Source organism: Falco naumanni, chromosome 13 (assembly GCF_017639655.2).
Source record: "Falco naumanni isolate bFalNau1 chromosome 13, bFalNau1.pat, whole genome shotgun sequence".
Classification (NCBI taxonomy): Eukaryota; Metazoa; Chordata; class Aves; order Falconiformes; family Falconidae; genus Falco; species Falco naumanni.
Window position 1 is genome coordinate 30,050,548 of NC_054066.1, and position 21,427 is coordinate 30,071,974.

Consider the following 21,427-nt stretch of genomic DNA (forward strand, 5'->3'; position numbering starts at 1 on the left):
CGACTGTGCTGTGACTGTGTCATCCTTGATGCACCCTGTATCCATGGAAAGTCTCAGTCCAAAGCAGTCAGACACACACATCCAGATGCAAAAGCCTCCATATGTATAGCAAAAGCCAGCATTAATAAAACATTCAGGTACTGGCCTCTGTGACTCTCAGGATACTCAAGACCCTCTACCCACACATTTCACTCAGCACAGTGCCATGTGAGAAGTACTAGGCTGGATAAAAGTGAATCTCTCCCTTTCAAGAAGCTTGCATTTCAGTTTCATGATAAAGAAAAACCCACTTTAAAATAAATAAATTAATAAATTCACCACTAATCCCCGTGCCGCGCCCCCAACAGAAAAGGGACTGCAAATACCTGCAGAAGACGTGGTATCTGAGAGCACATCTAGGAAATGTGAGGTTGTGGTAATACTATGAAAGATGGAGAATGCTGGGGACTAGACTGTTTTTTCTGCTAGGCTGAACTCAAATCTGAAACATCTGTTCACATAACATGAGATGAGCTCTCACAGTCAAGTAACATAAGCACAAACTCTTCCTGAGATCAGTGCAGAGCAACTATCAGTGGAAATCTAAGAATGCAGACACTCTGATGTTACCTGCAAGCTCAGAATAACAACGTGTTTTCACTGCCAGCAGAAAAAAATTAGTACTTTTTACAAGTATTCTAAGTCCTAAACCCTTTGTTTTTTCTAGAACTAAGTTGTACACATCATCCTTTAGGAGCTATTCAAATAGGCCATTAATGGCTATAAAACACACCTCAGACCAGCACAACTGGCACTTGAACCACGGGTCTTAATTCAGCCTTACAAAGATAAAGGTCCATGGAAAATACTCAAGTTTTGAACATGCACTACCACTGTTAAAAGCATCATCTGAAGGGCAGAGAGCAGAATTTTAGCCGAAAGTGGTGAGGACAGAATTTACTCGCAGAATTCGCATCCAGATCTCAGTTCAGGGCTAGCATCCCTCATTGCATCCTCAGGCTTGGCAGAAGAGGGATCTACATATTGTGCACAGCTCAGTTCTCACAAAAATGCCTATGTATGTTTACACAAGAAATACTTCTCTAACTATACGAAATACAGTAAATTCAGAAATAGTTCAGAAATAGTGCAGTGGCAAATCAAGCAAAAAGCTGCAGAACCATGCACTATCTAGACCTTTCCCTGCTTTGGCAGCTCTAAAGCAAGCGTTGTCTGTAGCTCTTCAGAAAATCTCTGGTTTTAACATGTTTTGGAGAATGAACTCCCTCCTGTCAGGGAAACAGACTAGAAACTGGGGTCAGTTTCTGGTTCTGTATGTGCATGTAAAAGTCAGTTTCCATGCTGCTGTTCTCAAATCCTTTGTCTGCCTTGCCTGTTTAGCAATGGCTACATAGGGACTAGCTATGCACTTGCACAGTAACCAAGGCAGGGGACTGGATTTGAAGTGGAGAGCTCTAAAAGCCACGCGAAAAAGAAAAAAGAAGAAAAAAGGGAGGGGGAAAGAAAAAGGTTGTATATGGTACCCAGTAGCTTTTCAGTGTGTGTGGGAAGGCCATTCCCATTATTTTTGCCTTCTCTTTGTACAACAGTAGATGGAGCTCTCTTTTCAGCAGCTTCAGGAGTCCATTAATGCCTGCAGTATTACAAATTCGAGTACTGTAATTATTCTGTCAGCACCTGCTAGGGCTGCTGCATGTGACATATCTGTGGTGGTTACAAAGGAGGGATCTCAGGCTCAACGGCTGCCTGCTTGACATCATTCAGCAGCACGAAATTCCCTGAAACTTGTAAATGACAAAAATGTTTGATTAACCACAGTATTCCTTTTCCTTCCAGTTAAGCATTGTGTAATACTCTTCCTTTCTTTTGTAAATTGTTAACAGGATTACACGGAATTCAGCACAGTCTAGGAAATGAGAAGGCATATTTTATTCCTCCTGCAAAATAAGGAATAACAAATTTACTTGCCACATTTAGAGAGAACGCATATCAAAATTGCATTGCCTCTGAGCAGGGAAGGATTTTGCAGGAACTAAAGGTCAAGGGATCTGTGGCAAGTATCTCAATCACTGCATGCAGATCTAATGCCTGCAGTCTGTATATAACAGGAGGACAGAGGAGGAGGGATGAGAGGAACACTGGCATTTACTTGCATCTGCAAGCTAGAAAAAATTACAAATGCGTATGTTGATTTTCTGTCCCTGCCACCATCTTCATGTGCTACTACTGCAAATGACTGCCTGCACAGACACAGGCAGCCTTCCTAGTGTTGTGCACCACAGGACCAGAACTACAGGTGGCAGTTTCCTCAAGACACATCAGACAAATATGCAAAAACAGCTGAGAAATTAAATACTTCAGAGAAGTGAGAGCAAAGTTAGGTTGCTCTATCTCTTTTTTGGTAGGTTTGGGGGTGCAGGGGGGGTAGGGGTGAAGAGGGTGGTGGTTGTTGGGGGTTTTTTGGTGGTTGGTTGTATGACAATGCACCATGCACATCCTGCTTCATTCTGCTGCACATCCAAGTGCAGACTTGACTTTAAACAAGAGTAAATCACATGCTACTGACTGTCAGGGAAGGCTAGGCTATCCTTAAAGCCAGTGTATAACTTGTTATTCTCTGGCAATGTGTACTGCTTTACAAGCAATACTTAAAAAACTTATTTTGACTTTTTTTTTTTAGGTTTGTTAAAGAAGATTTCATGTTATGCAAGTAGGAAAACTGAGAATATTGTAGAGATACATGAGATACTGGAGATTATATTTGCCAGCAAGGTAATTCAATATACATCTATTCTGGCATTCAATAATTAAAGAGAGGCCCCCAGCAGTGAATTGCTGGGTGATTATCTCACAGCAGCAGCTACCCTCAGCCACCAGCAAAGTACCAGCACCTGCAGACAGGCACTAGCAACCACACACCACATCTTCAGAGACAGGCATTGAAATGCAAGCGAGCAGTACTTTTGGCAGAACAGATTTCTCATTTCTCCGAGTAGAGGTTAATAGAAGGGAAACTGGACATCCATCTCTGAAGACGGGCATTTTCTATTAGCCTAGTAGTAAAGGACTTTCTGGATTTAAGACCTTATCCTGCCTCTGATTCTGCATAGACATAATGGTCTGTTCAGACAGGATCCATGCTTCAGCCTTAACAGGGCAAAAATCTAGGTAAGGGCTTTGACATTTGGTCTTTAATGACTAGAAGCCAACAGCTGACAAATTAAATACTTCAGAAGTGAAAATTAAACAGTCCTGCAGTCACGAGTGCTGGCATATGGAAAGCTGCCACTGAGCTAATAATAGAAGTGTCTACCGCAGCAGAGAGGGAGGTCCCAGCATCCTAGAGCAAGCCATACATCTGGGCACTGGGAAGACAGCCATTAGGCAATGTATGTTTAAGTAGCACATACTTGCTACCTTCCTGCCAGCTATTCATCTTTTGTAACCACAGGCCAAAGGCAGCAGTCCACAAAAAAAAAAATGCAGCACTGGGGACAGAAGTTAGATTGGGCTCTGCCCACCAGGCTCCCATTTTAGCAGACAAGTTCCCTGTAGCCACAGGAGCACAGAAAGGTCCTTCACCAGCACACTGCCTGGGTGAGTATGCCTACTTTACTTAATTCACCAAAAAAAAGGACAATTGGTTCATTTGTCCCACATTTTCATTTGCATAAGCTGGACACCAGCCACTTTCTCTGGATACTTCAGGTATCTATAAAGAGCATAAAACCACCCGGGAATAGTCTTCCTTGCTCACTCCAGCGTGACCCTTGCATAATTTCCTTGTGCACAGTGGAGCTGCGCTGCTGAGAAATGAGAGGAGAACTGGGGTCACTACGTGGAAGATGAACAAAGCATGCAGGTGTTACTCAAAACCAAGGATGGAAAACAATTTAGACAGGTGGTTATGGAGCGAATCAATAGTGCTTGTGTAAGGTATGCACCTGTTAATGAATGATAGAGGAAAGCAAATCAGGACAGTGTAACTACAGACAGACAGCAGCCAAACTACATATCTTCAGTTGTCTACAAAAAACAACCCAAGCAGAGACAGGAAGACCAAAGTAGGTGATATGCTATGGTAGCCAGCAGCAGGATCATGTATATTATACTGCCCTAGGAGGAGAAGCACACGCACATGAAACATGCATCACCCATGCAGGTGTAACTCTTGGAGATGACAGACAAGGTTGATTCACAGTAGTGTCCTACACTCTGTAATGCAGATAGCTGAAAAGAGATAATGGGCACTAGAGAGCAGAAATGAGATAAAGCACTAAAGAGAAGAGGGAGATAAAGTGCTAAAGAGGAGATATGCATGAGTACACACAGAGAGTGAGGAATAAGCTCTAATATAAAGTACAGGCAGGCTCTGCCAGATTCAGCACTGAATCACTGCTTCTCTTCCTGAAGTATCTGGCCCACGTACTTTCAGAGACTTTCAAAGGTACCAAAGCTGTAGAAAGCTTTTGGCTGCATCACTACCGAGCAAGCTGGATAATAAAGGGCAAACTGAGCAGAAACAGAGCAACTCAGCTGACGTTAGGGATCCATCCATTGGGGGAAGAGCAGCTCCTGGTGGAGCTAGCAGGGGGAAGCCTTTGCTCCCGAGGAAGCAAAATGAAATGAAAGTCCAAAGAAGTTTCTTGGCTGTCTGGTTCTGTACACACTGACATCCACCGCAAAGGGTTTTTGCTGGCTCAAGACAATGCACCACTGGTTTGGGTGATGACCGCAGAAGGGATAATTAGGTCATCTTCCCTCTTTGACAGAAAAAAAAGACCCAAGTGTCTCAGACTCACTAGCGATTTCTGTCCAGAACACCTGTGAAAACAACAGACTTTGGAGTGATCAGCATCTTGTTCTCTGAGTTTGAGCATAAAACACCTGGTGTACACGCACAAGCTGTTTTTCAGTCAAGTCTGACACCCATTGCCCGTAATAATGGCAAATGCATCCCAGGCTTTTTACTGTAGGTATATGCTCAAAAAAATCCAGTCCTCTGCCCAAGATTGTAACAACAAAAAATAACCTCAAAAAGAACCTGCAAATTCTTCTATTTACTGTTTCAGTGCCGATCGGTTAGAGCTGCTCAGAAGCCAAGAGACTGTCTGACAGTTACGTATCTTCTAGCTGCTTCCAGCAAATACAGTTGCCGTCTTCCACATGCAGAAGGTCTCCACAAGCAGAATTTAGCCGACAATTCCATCCTTACAGAGGCTTCACCTATGGGTACTGCATCATCTATCAGTAGAATAAGGCTTTGATATCATGTCTGGTTGGGAATAAGAGCTTCAAAAAGCTCAGAGCTGCATCATCAGGTTATTCTGTTGGTAACCTTTTGCTAACGTCCCTTCAAGCTTGCCAGAGCACAAGGTTTGATCCTGCAGCACTGACTACAGGGGACACACCTGTGATGGACTTCTTCAGGGCTGGCCAGCTTCCTCCACCTGTGAGGAAGAAGGGATGGCTCCTTCTCCTTGCTCAATATACAGGCTACTGCAGCCAGGCTTCTCACCAGCCAGGAATGATAAGGAGTACTTCTGAAGGCCTACCATGGGCACAGAAAGAATTTTGGCAGCAAGGATGGTGCCCTGGCCTTCCCTACCTACTACACACACATTCCCCCTCCCTTTGGTCCCTCTATGCCCCTTCTTTTTTTCTGCCACCTTTGGTCTCTGTGCTCTCCCGCCCCTGCTTTGGCTTGAGTGGTGTGTCACAGAGCATGTGAAGAGCATCAGGAGGGCTCATGCCCTCTTACTCTCTTCATGCCACTCCTGGGAAGGTGACACTTGACCATGCATAGTAATGGTGTTAATACCACTCAGAGCAGTAGCTCATAAATTAAAATAGCAGCAACACTGACAGTACTCACAGGTCTCAGAAAAGAAAGGTGATGTGGAATTGGCACGTTCCTCTTTTCCATGACAGGAAACATTTCAACTTCTGTTACCAGCACAAACATTGTTTGCTTCACTCATTCTTTGCAGCTCACTACACTCTGCATCAGGACCACACAAATAAGGAAAACCACAGTACTCCTTTATGCTTTCTATGGGAAGAGCTCAAAACGCAACAAAACCCAGCCTCTCTGTGTTGTACTTTGTATGTTCCAAAGCGTTCAGCTGCTCATCATTTATCATGTCACAGCCTATGGATGTACCAGCCTTCTAAGTAAAGCAAGCGGATCACCCAGCAGTCAGCTGCTGCAGTGAGTGCAGGACAGGCAGCCTGTCTAGGGGCCAGAAGATCATGGGCCAGCAGAGGCTGCCAGCAACAGTGCTAAGAGGAGCCGTCAGCCAGCCTGCCTCAGTGAAACAAAAATCTTTCGTTTTCTATCCAAATCCATTGACAACCCAGTAAAGAGGCTCTCAAGTACATACACAGCACTGTCCTAAGCTACCATTTTTCAATTACTTTTCAGCTTTATGGCCTTTCACACAAGAGGAAAAATGGAGGCAAGATGCAGAAAGCAATCAGTTTCTATTTCAGCTTCTCATGCATTCACACTGAACCAGAGTTTGGATCAGGTGCACCCCCAGGAAGTACTGGAAAACATTCAAAGCTTTGTGAAAAATTGTTTTTACAGGACACAGGTCATTTTGGAAATCACAAGCAATGGGCACTAAAGCATAACAAGTTTGAAAGATATCCTTGTCGGAAGATTCCTATGGCATTTTAGACACCCAAAATAAAAGTGTATGACTTCATAATGCTAATCAGTAATTCCTTAAAGAAGCCTTACTGGAAATCACAGGTGAATCCTAGGGACTTTGATCTAAACTGGAATCTGGCTGCTTCAAATCTTGCTGCAGAAAGGTTCATAATCCTGAAAATGACAGAAAAGGACATAGCAATGACGTATGTGTAAGAATAAGATCCATTGTGGGGTGGGAAATAAATCTGACTTAGTAAAACCAGGACAGGATAAGATGTTAGCCTTATCTTAAATGGTTCTGAGCTGCAAAGTCCCTCCACTTTTTGGTCTGAGGTAGGCTGCCCACATTACACTTTAGCCTGCCCTGAAGCACTGTTGACCAGAGACCCCGAGAGGGCGGCGAAGTAGACTTCCCCAGCACTGCACAAAATCCTCCTGCCTGCAATGAGCTGTGGAGCATGCACCACAGCAGTGCCACTCTCCCCACCCTTCTAAATTCTCCCGGGAACAATCAAAATAAATGAATCAATCTTCTGACCTTGAGCTACAGCAGAATCCCAAATGCAGCCACAGTGACCCCAGAGGCTCGGTCCGTGCAGCAGCCCAAGCGCCTGCTCCAACACAGCACTGCCCAGCTGGCACAAGCATGCTGCACAGAGCCTTCTGCCTGCTCCATGCCTGGGACGGGGGAGCAGGACAGCAGGGCTGTAGCCAGGTGAACCTGCAGCCCTTTGCACTGGCACTGGTTCTGTGTGGCCATTGAGAGAGGGACCTTTGGTGAGGTGGCTCCCCACCATCATGCCTGATGGAGCCCAATCCCCCAGCAGCATGAGACCATCCCCAGGGTCCCTTCCACAAGCTTGGCTACAAGAAGCAAATGTGAATGAGGGGCTGGCTCATTTGAACAAGCAGCAGCAGGGCCATCACACCAGTCTCAGCACCCCAAGGTGTCTGATATCCTGGCCCAAGACAGGCCTGAGAGAAAGCAGGGCAGCTTGGATGAACAGGAGGAAGCTCTTGCCTGCAACGCACCCTGCGCTGTCAGGGCAGCACTCGCCCATGCCACGGTCAGCAGCATCCAGGGAAGGCCACTGGCCATGTGGGGCCCTGCTGCGCTCAGGCCACCTCACCCAGGTGCAGCACACAGCGGCTCCACTGCAGAAGCCAGCGTGGCACAGAGGCAAAACAGCCTCTTTGGCTTGCTGCAGACCTGCTGCATTGGAGATGTCTGCATGCAGCCCAAGCAGCCGGAGGAGGCTCCAGAAGTACAGGCCACCAGCCCCAAGGCCAGGTGCTTGAGCACAGGTGGCTGGGACATGCTCGGACCAGCCCATGTGGGCACCCTCTCTCCAGGGGACAGCATGTGGCTGCAGCACTACCAGGCCAATGCATGCCAACGTACCCCATGGCCAAGGCAAGGAAACAACCTCCCAACACCCACATAGGTGCCAAGAAATGTATAAAGCAGTCCAGGACTCTTCACTATGCAAAAACACAGTGAACTGAGCTGGCTGAGCTCCCCAAAGCCTGCAGCCAGCTTTGGGAGGTCTGCAGCAGCCCAGCAGGCCCTGGCGTCAGCTCCTCACCCTCCTAGGCCTTCTGGGGAAAGCCAGGAGGGGACAGACAGCTCCAAGGCAGGGTGCTTGTTGCCAGCGTCACAACCTGCACATGCAGGTCTCCCCCTCAAGCCATGCTACCTCTTACCGCAGGTGAGAGCCAGCAGGACCCCAGCAGTGCAAGCACTGGCAGCAGCCTGCTTGTCTCCCCCACGCCTGAGCAGTTCATGCTCCAGCTTAAAGAGTCTTTGTTAAGGACTGAAACATTCTGTTTTTTCCTGGGTGTGTGATGCACACTCAGTCCTGGATGCTACTGGAAATACTAAGAAGGAAGCATCAGTGAAGGCCACCTCCCTTCCCACAAACAGCTTGAATGTGCTTTTTTGCATTAGCTTTTGGTTCATTTGTCTGTACTCTAAATTTAGGCAATGAATTAGCTAGATTTTTTAAATTTTTTTCCCTCACTAAAAGCTGGCTCAACCAGCACTGTCTTTAGTGATTGCATACATGGCTTCTAGGGTATTATGTACCCATGTTTGGCCAAATTGCTATAGTTTTCCTCTTTAAGTGAAGGTTTTCCAGGGGGAAACAGCATTTGCAGTAACAAGCTGTGCCTTAGGCCCCAACAGCACAAACTACAGTTTACCGTAACATGCCAGCTACTCCAGATTTATTCCTAGCCTACATTATATATGGTATGGAGGTTCCAATAGCTGCAATTCTGCTTCATGCAGAACGTGATTTTCTTTCACACACCAAGCACCAGCTTGCACAATAACCCAGCGGTCCCTTAACTGAGCTCTTGATTTTAGAGGTTAGAGTGAGGTCTCCAGCTCTGGTCTTAGGGCATCACAAGTATTAGATATTTGTGTGTATGAATGGGGGGCACAACTACCCCACAGCTAGTACATGCATGTGCAGCTCAGAAATGTAAGAGGCAGAGATTTGATAAAAACTTGGCCACCAAAATGCAAAATCAGAGAATACAGGGGCAGAAATCTATTTTCAATTCACAGTAAATGCATGTTTTATGGATATTAGTTATCTGTATGGGCCTTGAAAAACACTTGTACAGAATAAAGCAGGTAAGCAGTCCCACCATTTTCCTTACCACCCAAAGACAGCATAAAGCACTAGCTTTGGTGATTTAGTTTCCTGAGTTTCTTAGATTGTTATGTAAGTAGATGAGACAACCACAACAGACATCTTGCTACCTGTCTCTTCTCAGCTCTGTACTCTCACCCTCTCTCAGCTAAGTGCTTCCCTTTTCTCCTGATTTCATGTTACTGCCAGTCCTGATTTTCCTCCCAGATGGCAAACATCCATCTCCTGGCTACATTCACTTGCAAGAAGAAACAAGCCTTCTGCCTTGCTCTGCACAGTATTAAAACAAATGACACAACACAACTCCACTGCTAACCATAACTGCATCTAACCCACTAAAAAGCTGACGGACCAAGCTTGCAAGACAAGCCGCTCTCAGAAGTCTCAGTCCTGTCTGTAAAACACAGAGTGCCACTTTTAAGAGTACTCTATGTGGTAGACTGAGGCCACTCATTCAGCACACTAGAACTAGATGAACATAGAAACAGCGTTAGCAGCTAATTGTTTCCACAATGGGAGAGATTTATCCTGTAGTGCTAGATATTACAGGTTTCTACACAGTGTAGCACCTGCTCAATAAACCCAAGATCAGAACAGACGTCAGAAGACACTAGCACGCATGTAGAGACAATGAAGAAGATCCAATAAGAAGAGACACAAAGACATCTTTAACTCCCATCATGATAATTAGACCAAGGACGGAGGCAAGGAAGCACTCTGTTCATCACTACGCTCCTTTCTTTGAGTGGTTCTCACCTAGGTAAACAACCCCCACCTGAGTGAAAGTCTGGAGCTCTCTCAGTAAAAGGCAACAAACAGCAAAGCCCAGCAAAAAAGCATGCAAGTCTAGAGCCACAAGTCTGAAGTTACTTGAAGATACACACATATATGGAAAAAGCCTCCGGTTTAACACATGGGTTATAAAAGACAAACAGTTGTGCCCAGTAATGCGATCAAATGCCATCCGTATTCCATCAGAGCTTAAAATAGGTTGAGTAACAAGGCAAACAACTGTAAAAATCCTGAGCTGCTGCCAAGGGACACACAGCAGGCAGCAGCATCGCACTGTTTCACTTCACTTCCAGCAACTGTGGTGTTTGTAGAAAGAAAGCCTCCGTTATGATTTGGGAACACACCGAGCTGAGTGTTGATACAGCCGGACAATAATTTCATCGGTAGACTACACACAGCAAAAGGATCCACAGACCACAATGTTAACCCAACCCGGCCCCAGCATTACAGGCAGTGCATGCATGCACCAAGTGGCTAGCCTCTGAGAACACCCTTAGCTGCCAGTACACAGGCAGGAGTTCCCTTACTTCATTTACCCAATCCATGGGACAAAAACTAGGTGCAAGTCCATGATCCATAATCCTCCCAGATCCTCTGAACTCACTCTGTCAAGCCCAGGTAAGTTCTCATGTTTTAGCTATTGAGTGTGCAGGCTTTGTTAGTGCTGCAGGCTGAGGCTTTGTAACAAGCCCCAGGAGCTTGGTACATTCCGTTCAGAGTGCCAAAGGCACTGAATAACCACTTACATTTGCATTTGCCTAAACATACTGCAAGCAAATAGCAGGAGTAGGTTTAGCATTAACGAGCACAATTAAAAGCAAAACCCACCATCAATAATTTGGTACTTTTCCAGAAAGACCAGAAAAAGCCATATGAACCAGAATCACTGAAATGGTACTTTTGTACTACAGCAAGAAACAAAGACTATAAAGTTTGAGATGTTTGACAAGAACTTTAAAACCTGTTTTTAATCAGTCACTACATTGTATGAGCTTACCTGTGGATAAGATAAGCTACTAAATACTGTTTCTAGGGTTTAGACTTTTTGCTACAGGCATGCAATCAACCTGTTGCAGCCTGAGCCCAACTGCTTTTCTCTGCAGCAGCAGCAGCAAGATCACAGAGAGGTAGCCTGCCTTCGAACAGAACTGCTGCATTATGAATCAGACCATGCTCACCAGGAAGAGGCAGGCTGTAGCATTTAGGGTGGGCTAGAGAGCCAAGAGACTTGGGGTGCTATTCTTGCTGTTGCCAATGATTCGCCACACGACCTTGTGAAAGTGATTTAATCATTACATACATCAGTTTTTCAGCCTCTTCATGTTAAATATCAGTAATACTGCAAAACACCCCAGAGGCTGCTTGCTTTGGAAGGGAGAAAAAGAAAGGAAATAACATGGTGCATCTGGGTGCAGTCACATTTCTGATTTCAAAGGCAGTTTGGACTGTGTTTGCAACAAAGGCTCTAACCCAAGTAATAAAAAATTTCTGTTAAAAAAGGAACAACATCCCCTTACAAATATTTTATCACTCTAGGTGTTTGATGAGGCAGACATTACTATAATCAAATGCCTGTGAGATGTCTGGATGCTGTGGCAGTAGATGCCTCTGATACACCCGACTAGATTCATCTTCACAGCATCCCTGTACGAGGGAAGCAGGACACCAAGCACTGTTTGGCGTGAAGATGGTTAGAGAATACTCCCATAGTTAAAGATAGCCCATGTCACTGACTGTGGTGATGTATGCCAGTGTGATTATTTTTACAGGAACTCTGCCTGGTAACAGCAGAGGATACAACCTACAGGTGGTGGAGAGAAATTCCCACTCACAACTGATTATACACCACAGCCCAGGGAGCACACCGGTGCTAACGCAGCCCTTGCCAACAGGCATGTCAGCCAGCCCATGGGGCAGTATGTCGTCAGCTGAAGCGTCTCATCAACAGGAGTTTCACTGAAACTGTGTCTCAACCTGGCCAGACAGCACGTCATTCTATCTGGCACACCCTGTGTCAGACCGCAATAATCAGTGCTATAGACATGTGACAGCCTCCGGAAGGAAGCACCAGATTTATGTTGAAACCTGAAAGGTCCTTAGTTCACACAAGTTTTCAGCAGAGACTGTGGCAGAGGTTTCCTTAGCACGGCTGCAGAAGCAGAGGCAACTGCTCCAATGGCCAAACCTGTTCCATCCCAATCAAACACCGGCAACAGGTGCCTACAGTCCTGCTCACTCCCAGTTTCTATCCAGTTGCATTGGATAGCTTCAGCTGCTGACCAACGACAAAACCCAGCTCTGCGTGACCTCAAGGTGCTATTAGTTCTGCTGCTGCACCACAGGATTTCATTCCTCCATAACAGAAGGCTCCAACATGCACAGCTTACCCCAAAACATCCATGCTTCAGTATCAGAATACACCACAGACCAAATCTGTAAACTGTTTATTTTCTGTGGCCACCCCCCAGGGCTGACTCAGGTAAGAAATATGCACTCTGCTAGACACACCATGTGCTCCGCTAGCCACTGGCCACCATCCACCCACATGCCAGAGCCCAGGACATGGAAAGAAAGGTGGAGAAGGCAGGCAGAAAAAGAGAAGATGATCAGAAGGCAAACTGGTAAGTAAAAACCAGAGCTGGAGCACAAAAGAATGTGGAAAACGGCAGGGAACACAAGTGAAAAACCTTTATAAAACTAGAGATTGCACAGAACTCTTAAAAGGACCACTGGATAGTCTGTGGAAGAAGGGGAAAGTTAAAAGCTAAAGGCTACATACACCATGAGCATCAGAAATCTTCATGTTTACTCTTCTGAGACTTCCAAAGCAGCAAATACAAGCAGCAAATGTCTACAAGAAAATTCTGCTTCAGCTGGGGTAGGCAAGGCAGAGAGGCAGCACTGAGCCCAGGAAAAGGCTCTGCGTCAGCATCCCCAAAGTGCAGCAGGCTCTGCAGGACTGAAACGCAAGCCTCAGCCTCCACTGCAATGGGACTCTCCACAGAGGAAAAACAAGTCTTCATCTGCTGTATTCTGTGTGTGTAGTGTTTTTAACTACATTTCACGAACCTGTTGTCACCAGATACATGTCTGTGCCAAAGTCCTTTGCCAAAATACTGGCAGCAGAAAACATGACCACTGCCTGATTACCACATACACCTTCAAAGCTCAAGCTCATCTTAGATTGCATCCTGCAGACTGGATTCACAGCTCCACCTGAACACACCACCTCATGGTTTCTTGGGTTGAGCTGTCTCCTCTTCCTGTGCACCATACAATCTCACAATTAGTGTTTTCACTCCTTTACTTCTAGATTAGCTGTACCTTTGCCGAACAGAAATACTATGATTCCCAAGAAAGTAATTGTGACAAATCACTTCAGACAGCAACAGCAGCTCTGTGTCTGCTAACACAGGGTAAAGTGAGGCTTCTGGACAGGGACTGTCATTCCCATTTTACAGACAGGAAAATAAGCCCCTCCTGAAGGCACGGGTGCGAAATGGCCCTTTTGAAGTGACTAGATCAGCTGGTTTGAATGCTAATCATCACTTGTGTTTCCTCTGCGTTTACCAGGTTAATCCCATGGAAACACAGGAGTACAAGCCATTGACTCTCTCCCCCTATGCTCCGTAACACCCACAGATCTTCACCTCAGCCTTTGTTCAGTCACCAAACACCCTTTTATTGTAGATCCTCTCTGCCAAATCAATTACACAATCAACTCGATTCAGATAAACTCAGGACAATTCCTGTACCCACAGCCAGCCTGAAGTCCTGTGCTGCTTCTCCAGAGGGCTTTGCGTGCCTTGGCAATCATGAGTTACTGCGCTCCATGACCGCAGTATTTCTTCATTGCCAAAACAACCATTTACAAAGTCCCAGAGCTGCACACAGATTACACGAAGCCTAATGTCAAAACACCTGCTTGTGCCACTGGACTGGCATGCCTGATGGCATCCCCACTCCTGGCAGAAGTCAGGGACAAGTCAGGGATCCACAGAGTCAGCCGGCCTGAAGACATCAGCACACATTCAGCTACAGCATGAACCTACAGCAGAGAAATTCCTCACAGACATCCCCAGCGCGCACTAGGTGCAAGGCAGCTTACCCCACTGTCAGACACTGTCCACATGAAGACTTGACTTAGGATAACTACGTGTTCCTGTTCTGGCATCCTGCACATGAATTTCTCCACGTGGAAATACTCTGAGGATCCTGGCTGTGCTTGCAGAGCTAGCACAAAGAGACTGGGGGGACAGAGGCACACCCCAACAAATCACAAAAAAACCCACAAAACAAACCGAAAAGCCTACCGTAAGTAAACCCCATCTCCTCAACCCTGCTAAACCTTTCTGTTGCCCTCCAAAACCATGCCTCACAACGCAGCACAGCCTCTGCACAGCTGAGCTAGCTCACATCTCTCTGTGCTCTTCTCCAGGTGCCTGCCCCACCACTGTACTAACACACACACGGCAGTCATCAAAAGGGGCATCATCTGGGACTCCACTGGGCCCTCATAACAAAACAGCTTCCCAGAATAGAGCTATGCTTGCTGAAACCTGGTCAAGGCCAATAAGCAAGGGAGAGACTGAGACAAGAACTCAAACCATTCCAATTTACCCTACCCAAGCCCGCCACTGCACACAAACCCTGTTTTAGTTCTGCTACTTCTCCCATTTGGAGAAGCCTCCTTGACAAGCACGCAATGTGGTTCCTTCAAGCCCACAGTAATCTCAGCTGTTTGTGAGACAGCAGTTCTCTATCTACCAATGGATCAAATGGATACCAACCTCTCCACCAGAGCCAGAAGCAGATTTTATTTTTTTTCCCTAGGATTTCCTAAATATTTTAATTGTCTACCTCTGAAATTTGTAATTCTACTTTTTGAAGTTCATATTCATGAAGGGAGACTGAAATGACCAAACTGTTGGTACCAGGGAGAAAAGAAATCCTATTTTTCATTCTTCAGCTGCGGTTCATGACACCTCATTTCACAGTCACCAGCCAGGAAAGGACTTACATAAGAGTAAATACAGAGATTGAAGTGACTTACAGAGCATTTCATTAAAATAAAAACACCCTGCAGAACACTGGGAAGGAACTGTATTTGCGTACATCACTTGCTGAGGAACAGAACAGCAGTTGGGACTGGTGTGATCTCAAGATTTGGCAATATTAAACATGACTTAATGCCAGAGACACCTGGATGTATCAGAGAGTCCAATAAAGGGCCACAAGGATAAGGAAGGGATAGAAGCACCATACAGGGAAAGGCTGAGAGAGATGGGAATTTGCAGGCTTGAGAAAAGAAGGCTTGAGGGGATTTTATCACTATATAAGTACTGATGGGGGGAGTAAACAGGACAAAGTCTGACTAAGTGGTGTCCAGTGACAGAGTAACAGGTGACAGGCACAAACTGAAATACAGGAAGATGCGTTCAAGCACAAGATATTTTTTTTTCCTATGAGGCTGGTCTAACACTGGGATAGGTTACCAGGGAGGCTGCGCAGTCTCCACGCTCAGAAGGTAACTCTGCATGCCTCACAGCGCTCTGCATGACCTGCTCCAGCTGCCCCAGCTTAGAAGAGTTGGATTAGATGATCTCCAGAGGTCCTTTCCAACCTCAGCTGTCCTTCAATTCTGTGAGAAAAGGACGAACACGATTTGTTTAGCCTAGAAAGAGAAAGCTGAGGCTGGGCATAACAGGTCCTTTTGGAGACAATGATCCATGTTTCTTCTCAGTACAGATTGAGAAGCAACAGGCTGGTTTGGGGGAAAGACAATGTAGGCTGAGATACTACACATAGGGGTATCTGAAGTGCTAGAACAGACCACGGAATAACATCAGCAGCAGATTTAAAGAGAAAAATGGGTGAACAGCCATCAGGATGGCCTAGGTATTACTAAGGCTCTTGCTTCCAAGGGGACCTGACTTCCTATCGTATTTCAGTAATTTAAGACGTTTACCCCCCTTCCCCACAACTCCAAACTTCCATGCTCCAGGGTTTTTTTCGTATTTGTAGCACATGAAAGGCTCTGAAATGGCCTTATAAAGCCTCAGAAGAACAATGCACCTTTTTAAAAACGCTATTCCAGCTGCATTAGTAGATTTAATTATTTCAGACCTAGAAAAGCCGACTTAAAAAAACCAGTGAAAGTCACAACCTTCCAAAAGCTGGAAACTCACACTTTCCCAATTTATACTCTGTGGCCAATGAAGACACAATTTCACCCAGTCTATGAATTCCTTAAACTGCTTGGGCTTTTCAAAAATTCTTTTCAGTTCATTTAGTCAAAACTAGTACTTACAGAAGCATGGCTTTGTTACATACTGTTTTAATATGCGTGGCTTATCATAACCCAATGTAAGCTGTGGTCATCCGAGTCGTACCCAATGGCTCCTCACTCTTTAGCACTTTGGCCAGTATCTTCCTGTCTGGTTCCACAGAACTGTGCAGGTCACTTAACAGAAGTGACAAACCCTCCCCTTTGCCATGTGTTTCTGCAAATAAGCCTGTGGGAAGGCTGCCCACCATAATACTCCTTTTGCAATTCAGCAATATGCAGCCAATAGTGACCAGACACGGACCATGGGTAGGGACTGCAGGACAAGCACAGATGTTGCTCACTAGCTTGCCCTCTTCTCCTTCTCTCCCATCAGCTGAGCACAGACATTATGATCCTACCTGGCATAAGCAGGTTATATCACAGTATGTATACGGTTAAGGAAACAAGAGTCAAGGTGAACCCTGAGTGTATGCTGCCAGATAGACCACCTAAGAGAACAGAAAGCTCTGCCTCCTCTGTCAAGCTCAGACCACTGCCACCTGTGATTTAAGCCCAGCTCTAGACAGCACTAACAGTGAAAACAAGTCTTTGCTGCAACCATATCACAGCAAAAGCATAGAATTACTTCACCAATCTTGTAAGTATAACACTGTTGGGCTTAAAGGCTGCAGTGGCAAGCACAGGATAGCTATCTAGTAACATGTACCAGCAGACAGTTCACCAACGTATCTGACGTGTCACCACTGTTGACGGCCTTACTGAAGGCTCCTGCATACCTGGTGATTATTAATAGCACAAAGGCTTACTTCTTTCATGTCCATAGTGTAACAGGGATGCATTACAGTCACTTTCTCATAGTTTCATTTGAGACACCACGCACAAGTGCTCTGACTCCAAAGATTTGTGTCTTCGCCTCAGTTTCATACAGTAAGAGAAGTGAAAGTGACATTACCGAAAATATTAACTGCAAGCAATTTCTTTTTTTAAGCAAGTTTGGGCCCCATTCTCTGCTGAACTAGAGCTCCTCTACTTCTCCTTGGATTTCAGCCCTTGCTTCAATCCTTCCTGCTGCCAGGACGCAGCAAAACTGCAAAGCTTCCCTAAGTAATCAGCTGAGGATTTCTTCATAGGCAAGGCCACCACCAGCGTCCCTCTCTGCTCTCCTCTTGGCTATACCCCATGTAAAGGGAGCTCAGAAAAGCACTGACCACAAACACATCCAGAGCCCTGCTACTCCACAGAGCTGTCAGTCCACGCTGACACACAGCAAAGCTCAGCTCAGCCAGGAGCAGACAGCGGCTTCAGTAAAGCAGCCTCCACCATTTGGGTGACAGAGCAGAGAATGGGTGGCTTCAGCCTAGATATCTTCAGTGAGTCTTCGCTCAGGTGGAGCCACCACGGCAAGAAGCTGGCAGTGGGCAGGAAGAAGGATCTGCAGACAGTGGTTCTCAAAGAAGGAAGGTGTATGCAGGCAGATGGAGAGCTGTGGAACCCAGAGGGCACAGTCATTCTGTCTTATCAGCAGGCCACAAGCCAAAATGACAATGCTCCTCAAAATGAAAGAAAAATATCCATTAAATTGGGTAGCTCAGGAGGGGAAAGACGCCACGACCGTTCCTGCCAGCAAACTAGCTGGTTTGAGTCCTTCAGCATGTGAAAAGCACACTGGTCCTTGCCAGCAGAAAGCATCGCAACATTTCTTTTACCATTCCCTGGGGTGGGGGGGATGATCTATATTCTGTAGGGAAGTTTTGCAATCTTCAGGAAAGCTCAATGGAAAAGACAGGTAAGAAAAGTTATCCGATCTCAAAACTGATGAATTTAACTTGCTAGTATAAAAGTGCACACTGTACATCTAAGCAGAAATCAAATACCCTAAAAACACCCCAAATGCAGCATTGAGAACAGGAAATTGTTGCCTAGCAAAACACTAACTTCATTCCAATTAACACCTGCACTTTTCAGTTCCATTGCAAATGGTGAATTTGCTTTCAAAAGCTTAGAGCTTTCAAACTCTAAAGTACACTAGTAAAAATTAGTCAGTTTTATTACCTAGAAGCAAAATCTAGAAAGCAGGTGGTGCAAAGGGACTACCTACTCGAAGACCTACCCTTTCACACACCATTCACAGGATCCACCTTTGTGTGCTTTTTTAATATTTTAAGTATTCCTTTATTTTAGTCTACATTTGTCTTAATAAATGTATCTTCAATATTGGAAGTGGTGTTTCTGGTAACACCATTTCTAGTGTTGTACTGAAGCTGTGGAAAAAATCATACTAACATATCCTCTTAAGTGTATTACAAAACATGCAGCCTCACCTTGTACTTCAGAATGCACTAATATTAGTTGATCCACCACATCTTGTTTTGGAAGAAAGCTGGAATGTTCCATGCTCCAATATGGCATACAACAGGACCACAGTCACTAGGGAAGGAGAATATGCAAGCTTGTGTCCGCCTATGCCTAGCTGGTTGGAGATCCATTTGCACAAGTTTTGTTTTTTTAAAAAACAAACAGATCAACCCGTGGCTACAAATAGAAAACTAGCTTTTGCAGGTGGCAGCTTTTAGGCAACTGGCAATAAGACACAGCCTATTCCAGCAGCTGACACCTGCTCGTAAATGACTGAAAGGCATAGCCAGATGATGCAGCTATTGCAAGAGCAGACTGATCATCCCACCCTAGTTCTCAGTCAGCAAGCAAACAGACAATGCACAGGCATTTTCTCCTACACCTGCTTGCATCTGTCTTCTGCTTTGTGTTTGTCCAGCATCCTGTCCAACAGGCCTGGTCTTTCAGGAAGATCCTGCAGCCTTTGGAAACACAAATAGCCATCAAGAGGTCACTACTGTCAGTCTCACTGGCTTGTTGAACATCAAGGCAACCAGCTGATGAAAAGTCAGTGGGAGTCTTACTTACTTCCTTGGACTGGACAAACAGCGTACACATGGGCATGCAGGGACCTCACAGATTCTTCCAGTGGAACCATGATTCCCACTGGGTCAGCACAGGGCAGCGGGAACACCTCAGGAGCAAGGGGTTTTTGGAAAGCTCTGTGGCATCATGGCAGTGCAATACAGCCTGCTCCATCTAGCATCAGAGAGGAGCCAAAGCTCATGCCTAATGGGTGCAAGGTAATGTACTTTCCTTCATGAGCACATGGAGCTTGCTTTCAATTTACACTAAGGTCCTGAGCAATGAAGAGGAAGTAAGCAGCCTCAGGGAGGCATAATATGACTTCCCTCTACACCACAAACTTTAATCCTGGTATGACTTCCTGTAAGGTAGTAAGAAGTCCGCTACTGCGGTCTTTTTTTAGTTGTTGCTTATATGCCATTATCAATGTAGAAAACACAGGATTATAGATAATATTGCTAGCATTTTTTCAACCAAACCAACTTCTAAGCAAACAAGAGATAGTGACTTCTGTACAAAATAAACAAAACCCCCTACCGAATAATACACTGGATTTCTTTGCCATTGCAAGATGCTTTACTTTCACCTAGCAGACCACTAAATTGCATTTGAAACTACTCAGAGGTGGAAAATAAACACATAAAGCCAACTAAAACCGAGTTATCTTTTAAATGGAAAAAGATATGTTGTTTCCACTAGTGTGGCTAATAATTGCTAGCCTGTCTCTGTAAGCAAGAACTATCCTTGAATCTCACCAAGGCCAGACTAGCAAACCAGAAGTTTCTTGGCTGCACAAACTGACTCGTACTTGGGAGTGAGCAGAGATGTTTAACACCTGTTTGACAGTAGAAATAAAGCAAATCCTCACCAGGCTTCATTTCACGTTATGGGCCAAAATCCACACTTAACATGAGCAGGTGGAACTTGCACCAGTCTGGGAGAAATGTTACAATCATGCAGCTGAGCCCCAGGGCTTGTCTCACTGCTTCCATCCACCTCCCTTTGCTAGTGCAACACCAACAGCAAAGCAGGACAGCATCTGTTCTGCGGTAGAATAGCAGCACTGGGACTTTCTACGATACTGAGAGGTCAAACATATCTACATAAGATGTATAACACATACGTACTTGCTTCTGTTACAACCCATGCTGTCTGAAGACCCAAGTTGTTGCTGAGATGCAGCTTCAATGAACTCAAAGCAAAAATAAATACATTTAAAAATAAAAATCAGTCACTGCTTTACAATTCAAATTCATGTGAAGGAACCAACCTGTGAATGCAAAATTAGATCAGTCCAGATTCACAACCAGATTTTGTATATAAACAGATCAAGCTTGTTCAATCTTGGATTTGTCCCATTTTCAGGATTTTTCTAGTTTTTGCCATGCTTTTCCTAAGCTGCGGACTCAGTAGCGCAATATTTTACATGTGTTACAATCACACGCATACTATGGCGTTCCCCTTGTATTTTCTGTTCTCTCTGCTTCTCTCTGAGCATTTGGAATAGCTCTACCTACTGTCAAGGCTTCACATCGCAACTGTTTCCAGGAGTCTGTAGCATTGCAAGATTACAACTGTTCCACCTGTATTTTCCATGCTAAGAGCCTGTCTCAAATTGAAACCTTTGGATTTGCAAAAACCAAATCAGTATTTTCAATACAAAGAACAGGGAACAATATAGTACTTAAAGCATTAAAAACATTAACAACTGCAGCCTCAGAGGAGAGTTTGATGGGCAGGCAGGAGGAACAAGATAAACAAAACAGAGAAAGCAAGTACTGCGTAACTACTGTACTGCATTACAATGCAAATTATTCCCCAAAGAATTATGTCAAAACAAGGTTAAATATTTCACTGGGACTAATACTTTATTTTTATAAATCGATCTGCATAACGTAAGCTGGCGTCCTTCATGTTTCAATTTTGCTTACAGTAATAAAACTAATTCTGCAAATCATCCCCAGCTATATGTTATTTTTTATATCTAAGAGCACCAAGCGATAGAAGCTTGGCAGGACAGATCTGACTAAGAGAGAAAAACTGTTCTACTTCCCAAACATACCAGAAATGGACCACGCTCCACAGCCTGACTTTAAAGCAGTAGGATGA

At 45.0% G+C, this 21,427-nt stretch overlaps 1 long non-coding RNA gene across 14 annotated transcripts in view; it reads right to left on the bottom strand.

Annotated features, from left to right (window-relative positions):
• The window catches only part of LOC121096557, a 100,826-nt gene that overhangs the window by 56,277 nt on the left and 23,122 nt on the right, over positions 1-21,427 (bottom strand). For 11 of the 14 annotated variants that reach the window (XR_005830585.1, XR_005830582.1, XR_005830581.1 and 8 more), the window contains one exon: positions 6,746-6,829. The exons of 2 other annotated variants lie outside the window; for them this stretch is intronic. This is a non-coding gene — a long non-coding RNA (uncharacterized LOC121096557). Of the gene's footprint in view, positions 1-6,745; positions 6,830-20,445; positions 20,511-21,427 lie in introns of all 14 variants that reach the window. One more of the 14 variants, XR_005830577.1, reaches the window with a different exon arrangement.